Source organism: Sinocyclocheilus rhinocerous, unplaced genomic scaffold, assembly GCF_001515625.1.
Source record: "Sinocyclocheilus rhinocerous isolate Xijiao unplaced genomic scaffold, SAMN03320098_v1.1 scaffold3015, whole genome shotgun sequence".
NCBI classification, from domain to species: domain Eukaryota; kingdom Metazoa; phylum Chordata; class Actinopteri; order Cypriniformes; family Cyprinidae; genus Sinocyclocheilus; species Sinocyclocheilus rhinocerous.
The window spans coordinates 110,736-117,989 of NW_015661992.1; positions in this window are offsets into that span (position 1 = coordinate 110,736).

The window sequence follows — 7,254 nt, forward strand, 5'->3', positions numbered from 1 at the left end:
GATGCTCTCACCTGCCTCTCCTGCTGGGTGTCTCCTCCGCTGTGATTTCTGCGGTCCGCCATGACTGGGCGCAGTCGCCTACTTGCCACCCCGGAGTACTTTCTTATACTCATGAATCTCTTTCTGTTTCTTACTACTGTGTTGCTGAAAGATGTGCATCTTTACTTTATGTTGCAGCTTCAGCTCTGCAAGCTGATTGGTGGATGCAAGGACCAGATGATAGACCTCGGAACCCTATTGTAACTATGGCAACAGACCCCACAGGAATGAGTGATTTGCTCCTAATTGCAAAGTAAACATTAGAAATGGAACTGGATATTATCGCAAAGTGTGACGAACCTTGGGGTGGCGATTACAGAAATGCAATAATCTTTGAAAGGAAAACAAAGCTGAGTGCTGTCCGATATGCTGCCCATTCTGAGCAGGATGAAAAGGGAAGCACAAAGACCACAGAGTAGCGGTCCTTTTCAAACAGCTATGCACAGTTTTCAGTGCTTCACGCCAATGCTATTTGATGTTTGGGAGCGTTTCATTCATCGCCAGACAACAACAACAGACCAGCGATGGGAAAAATGCACAAATATACATAGCGAGGCGAGATGAACAAAATCGGTGTAGGCAGATGAGAGTGCTGGAAAGGAAAACGTAGAGAACGCGAAAGATGATATTGCCTTTGTTGGGTAATGTTATCAGCTGCTTACCTTTCATACGGATTTCACACTTGCTTGTCTAGTAGCAGCCAGGGTCAGACCCAGCAAACCCTTCAATGACCGATTTTCCATTCAAACCATCCTGGCGAGGATCCTTGGATTGCCTGCCACTTGCATTTGCATTGGCGCCGCCACTCTCGAACAAATTTACCACACACACTTTGTCTTGTTTTCAGGACTTCACATCATGCTGTCTTTGGGCTCGTGTCGGCTAGCGGTGGACTCTTATTGAAAAGACCGTTTTGATTCCGCACGCCACACGTTCAAGAACAGCCATGTGACTAGTGAGAAAAGGAAGTCACTACAAAATAGCAGCTGGCCATTAGTCTCAGTGGCCCCTCAGCACCCTGCACAGGCTCATATGATTTTTTGGGGGGGGGACTCAGGTGGGGGGTTTCTTGACTGAGGGAGGGAGACCGCAGACATATTTAATGAGTCATTCTCATTGTTTTTGAAAAAAAAAAAAAAAAAACTACTGAAGAAACTATCCATTTAAAAACTGAAGTTTAACTTATTATTTTACATATTTAAAGGAAGAAGCACAAATATAGATAATTAGAAGAGGTATTGAAATGCATTTAATCAACTTTGAATAAATAAATAAATGCACTATCCTTCAAAAGTTAGGGGTCAGTAAGATGTTTTTGAAAGAAATCAATACTTTTATTCAGCAAGGATGCGTTAAACTGATCAAAAGTGACAGTAAAGAAATTAATAATGTTGCGAAAGATTTCAACTTTAAATACATGTTCTTTTAAACTTTCCTGAAAAAATGTGTCTTTGTTTCCACAAAAATATTAAGCAGTAACTGTTTTTAACATTGATAATATTAATATATCAGCATAATAGAATGATTTCTGAAGGATCATGTGACACTGAAGACTAGAGACATTGCTGTTGAAAATTCAGCTTTGCCATCACAGAAATAAATTACATTTTAAAATATATTAAAATAGAAAACAGCTCTTTAAAGTGTTAATAATACTTCACAATATTACTGTTTTAGTGTATCTTTGATAACAATAAATGCAGCCTTGGTGAGAATAAGAGACTTCTTTCAAAAACAAATTAAAAATCTTACCGACCCCAAACTTTTGAATGCCTGTACCTTTAAATTCACCTTTTGTTTTTTGACCACACTTTTCAGCAGGCTTCTAAAAAGACAAATGCAACATGTTATAATAATACTGCTATAAAAATTGCAATCACTTTGATAATATCAGGTATGCAACACAACCGAAAAACAGATAACATTTGTTTTTGTCAGGATTATCTAGGTAATCAAAGAATGTCTAGTACAGTTATTTTAATCAACTAATAAGACCTATTTTAGCCCAGCAGCAACAGCGTTGCTACAAAAGCTACATTTATTTTTCATTTTACAACATAAGTAAAATAATTTCCAAAATAAGTAGCTCAATTACAAATGGTAAATAGCAGGTAAACTAATAAGTAAATAACAAACCAACCAACCAGCGAAAATATTAGTGGAAGTATTAAGATGAAATATTCTAATCAAAGTACTGGCGGCTGCTGCAGTGGGACATATCTTTTGCTGATGAAAGACAGTCAGTTCGCTTTTCCCCTTCAGCAGTGAAAGGGCACATAATAAACAAGGGCAGCACATCATTAAAATACTGCACACCACATACAGAGCATAACAACCTTAAGCGCAGGGGAGATTCAAAATACTTTTGTTTGGCACATAAACTAACAATATAGCCATATTGTAGCTGAGGTCAATGTATAGGTCATTATAGAGCAGACTGATGTATTATTCAGAAGAGAATTCTCTTCTGAATAATACACGAGATTCAACCATTTTTACCGCCATTCTAGTTGACACAAAAATGATTGTGATGCATGATTAACAAAATGTTAAATGTAGACGAACTGATGTTGTGAGTGCACATTTTAGCCCAAAATGAATGATTAAACAGATAAGATGACAGGAAAGTGTCAAATAATAGTAAGGTATCCACTTCAAGGACTGAAACCGACTGGAAATGTCAGGAGGAGTGGCTTAGAAGTGTCAGCAAAAACAGAGTGAAATATCCCGAGGCTTTGAAGGTGTGTCAAAAGCGTATCCAGTTTCTTGCTGGTAAAATAAGGGCAGCTAACAGTTCATATCACTTTAATGTTACACCTCTGAAATAGAGCTAACATTAGCATACCCATTGGCACTACATTTTCAAATCAAACGTACACTGACTGAACTGCTCCAGCAAAAAAAGGACATTAAATTCCAATAAAAATGACAACAGCCGAAGATAAATCAACAGAATCATCGGTTCTAGATCTCTGTTATCCTCCTCGAGGACTGAACGTCACATGCTGAAATCTATTTTCCTTTGTAAGGCAGACAGTCTGTCATTTTATCCTCAGGATCATCTATAAGAATTGTCTTGCAAGAGCTACCGAGAAAGGCTTTTCTCACCTCAAACAGTGAGCTGCTTCACCTAACATAATTCACAGCTGGAAGACATTCTCAGAATTCCCTGTTCTCACCGAGACGGTATGAACAGACTTTTTAGTCGACTGTTGCATGAATAAAAATGCCTCATTAAGGGATATTGAGACTCGGGGATGGTTATACGATTGCAGTGCTGCATTGATTTGAAGATCAATGGAGAGCAAAGGTGTTCAGAGGACTGAATCAATTCTGCATAACAATAAAACCCAACACCTCAAAGATCGCTCCATCCCCCAATAACACAAACTCACTGCTGGCTTAAGATAAGACGAGACATAGCGTGCTGATTTTGATATTTGATTAACACAAATCAAATCATAAATGACAAAGAGATAGTTCCAGCTATGCAAATCTGCATGTTGTAAAATGTCATACTTTAGTATGAGCACACAAAATAAATGTGACAAATCAATTCTGAAATTAATTAACCAAACAACCAAATCCAATTACAGCATAGCCATTACCTCTAAAAATCATTAATATTATTTCTAAATTATCATTATCTCTAAATTATCATGACTATAATAACTACACTTACAAAAGGTACTTGAAGTTCTCTATCCATTCATTTTCTATTCATAATTTCAGTTAATTAAAAGAAAATGAAGAGAAGCATGATACAACAAAACGTTGATAGCTCTATGCATTTTTAGAAAGAAAAACATGCAAATAAAGCAAAAAAAAAAAAAAAAAAATGTCCAAAAGTATGTTTTGGCACACCAAGTACATAAAATAAAATTATGTTGATAAACCAAAAATGCTAATGTTGCTATGTGTATTTATTCTATTCTACTTTAGTTAAAAATTAACATAGTGATTTTTTTTGCTTTATGTACTAATTATTACCTTTTTTTGTAATAACAGGAAGCACTTCACTACTTCCTTTCAAATACAGAATACCCGGAAGCTCTGGTACAAATTTGAATCCTATAATCTACACTGTTTTAAAATCCCAACTATTATAATAATATTTATTATTATAATTTAATGTACTTTATTATTTATGTTAATATATATTAAATATTTGCTCAGCTATAGCATTTACTGTGTGTGTTCGTGTATATATATATATATATATGTATACACACACACACACACATTATATATGATCAGATACCTTTCTTTACATTTGTGTAAAAGGGTATCATATCTCTTTCTGACATCATGCATATTAAATTATAAACTGTGTGAAATATGAACTATGAATATCTTTATATGTATAGTTTTTTCATCTTTGTCTACACTAATGTACATCAAAAGCAGCACAAACACTATCCATATGGGCAGATATCACACAGCGCTTTGAAAATATATCACTTACAGAGCATTATTCAAAATATGCCCCTTGCCTGTACAGTGCCTTTCCTATTCGCTCTGAAATCTCAGTTAAGAGCTCAGCACGCTCAGGTTTCAGCAACAAAAATGAGCTCTTCTTGCATTCCCACCCCCATCTTTGTACAGCTCTCCCCCTCCCACCTCTGGCTGTCTCTCCCAGAGACTCTTGTTTATTCCTCCCCTCAGGCTGTAAGATTGGAGCCCAGGCCTGCCATGAAAGAGCGCACACAAAACAAGAGAAGATTAAAGGACAGAGAGATATAAGGAGTGCATCTGACCAAACCATCTGTGCTACTCAAAACCATTTTTTTTTTACCCTACACTTACATGCAGAGGTGTAAGAACCGCAGTGCAGGCAACCACATATAGGAAGCAGCAACATAAAAACAAACCATGAGGACTGCAGATTTATGCAGTTGTATTTAGGGAGGGAGAAATTATATTTCTAATACAAATTTATGAGCTTCACTGTGCTGAACGGAAAATGCAAATTACATACTTCTGGAAGGACCAATCTAGTATAATCTTCAAAATCTGTTTAAGTTTGTTTTTGTCTTATAGAAGAGAATATGGAATTCACTGTTGAGGTCATTTAGAAAAGAAAAGAGACCAGAAAAGACAATAGACAATGTATACTCGTACATCATATCAAAATAAAAAACTGGTGTCAAAAGGCCCTTAAGTGTGTGCAAAATAATGATCATGCAGTAGTTTATGTGCAAGAAGGGTATCTGAAAGGAATGTTGTGGACATTTAACACATAGCAGCAACATAAAAACAAACCATGAGTGTTTATTTATGGATTCAGACATAGAGGCTGCAAAGTATACAAACTAGACGTACGATTGACCCGCATAGAACCTTCTGACAAATGCCACAAAACCAACATAAAATCCAGTGTAGCTCTTCTCCCAGTTTACATGAGATCTACTGCAATGGATGAATATAAAATACCGTATTGTCCCGAATATAAGACGATATTTTTTTCTTGGAAATACATCTGAAAAAACGCGGTCGTCTTATATTCAGGGTCTAGACTTTGACATGTCAATAATACACCCACAACACTAGGTGGCGCCAAATACGCATAAACCGAGTGTGCCATAAAAACTGGTGTCAAAAGGCCCTTAAGTGTGTGCAAAATAATGATCATGCAGTAGTTTATGTGCAAGAAGGGTATCTGAAAGGAATGTTGTGGACATTTAACACATAGGATTTTCTTTATTACATACACACACACACATACATATATATACATATATATATATATATATATATTATAGTTGTCATCAGAACATTAGCAACGCAGAAAATAAATAAATAAAAATAATGAATAAAAATCGATTTAAGTAAAACAATTAAAAGTGGGGGGAATCACATTATGAAATATATGTTTTTCTCCAATACACGTTGGCCACAATTATCACTCATAGAAATTAGTATTCATGCATCCATTTTAGCACACCAGGGTGACAACGAACATGAATTGTCCATTTACAGGTGTATAAATATGAGATAACACAAAGTCCAAATTCCTCTAATCATCCGTCATAAGGAGTAAAAAGGAATACAGTGCTGATGTGCAGCGAAAGATTATTGAGCTTCACAATTAGAAAGTGGCTGTAAGAAAAGAGCTAAAGCATTGAAAACTCCCATTTCCACCATCATTCCAATTAACTGGAGGTGTTATTAATCTGCCTGGAAGAGGATGCATGTCTATACTGTCTTAATGCACAGTAAGGAGGATAGTGGCCAAAGACTCTAGAAGGATCGCACCTGGAGAACTGTAGAAAAAAGTTGAGTCTTGGAGTCAGAATGCCTCAATAAAAAAAAACATATAGGGGTAAACGTACTCGGTTACTAATGTAACCTCGGTTCCCTGAGATACGGGAACGAGTACTGCGTCTTGCTAGACGCATATGGGAAAAATACTTTTTTCTCCTGAACTGAAGCTTTTTTTCATTCACGCACGCAAACTGCACGGCCATTGGTTCGTGCAGTGTATTAAAAAACGAACCAATGGCTAGGCAGCGGAGATGCACGAGCCTATGGCGACGAAGCCCACCAAAGCCTGCCAAAACCCGCCAGAATGGGCGGGGCATCTGGCTATATAAGCGGGCGTTCACCACAGGATTCTCAGGTTACTTCGACTGAAGCGACGACTGAGTCGTGCAGCTACATAGCATGGCTAGCAACGCAGTACTCGTTCCCGTATCTCAGGGAACCGAGGTTACGTTAGTAACCGAGTACGTTCCCTTTCGATACTACACTCGTACTGCGTCTTGCTAGACGCATATGGGAACACAGTACAATCACGCCGTGCTAATGTAGTGGAACGACTAAAAGTATCAAACTTCCATAAGCAACCAATGCCCATAGAGAAGTTAACAACCCAAGGCTAAGACGGGCTGAGCTTCCTGAGGTCACACCCGGCCTGGTTAATCGTTCCAGAGTACTCGCTCAGAGTACTCGGTCCACCTCGGTCTTGCCGAAGATCTCCCAGATCCTCTGAACCGTCTGCGGATGGAGCGTCCACTCCCCTGAGGGGACATTGCTCCTTGATAACATGTCTGCTCCTTGGTTCAATTTGCCCGGTATATGCGCTGCTCTCAGCGAGCGCAGGTTGAGTTGAGCCCATTCCAGGAGGCGCTCTACCAGAGTGAAGAGACGCTTCGAGGAGAGGCCTCCCTGGCGATTTATGTAGGACACCACAGACATGTTGTCCGATCGGATTAG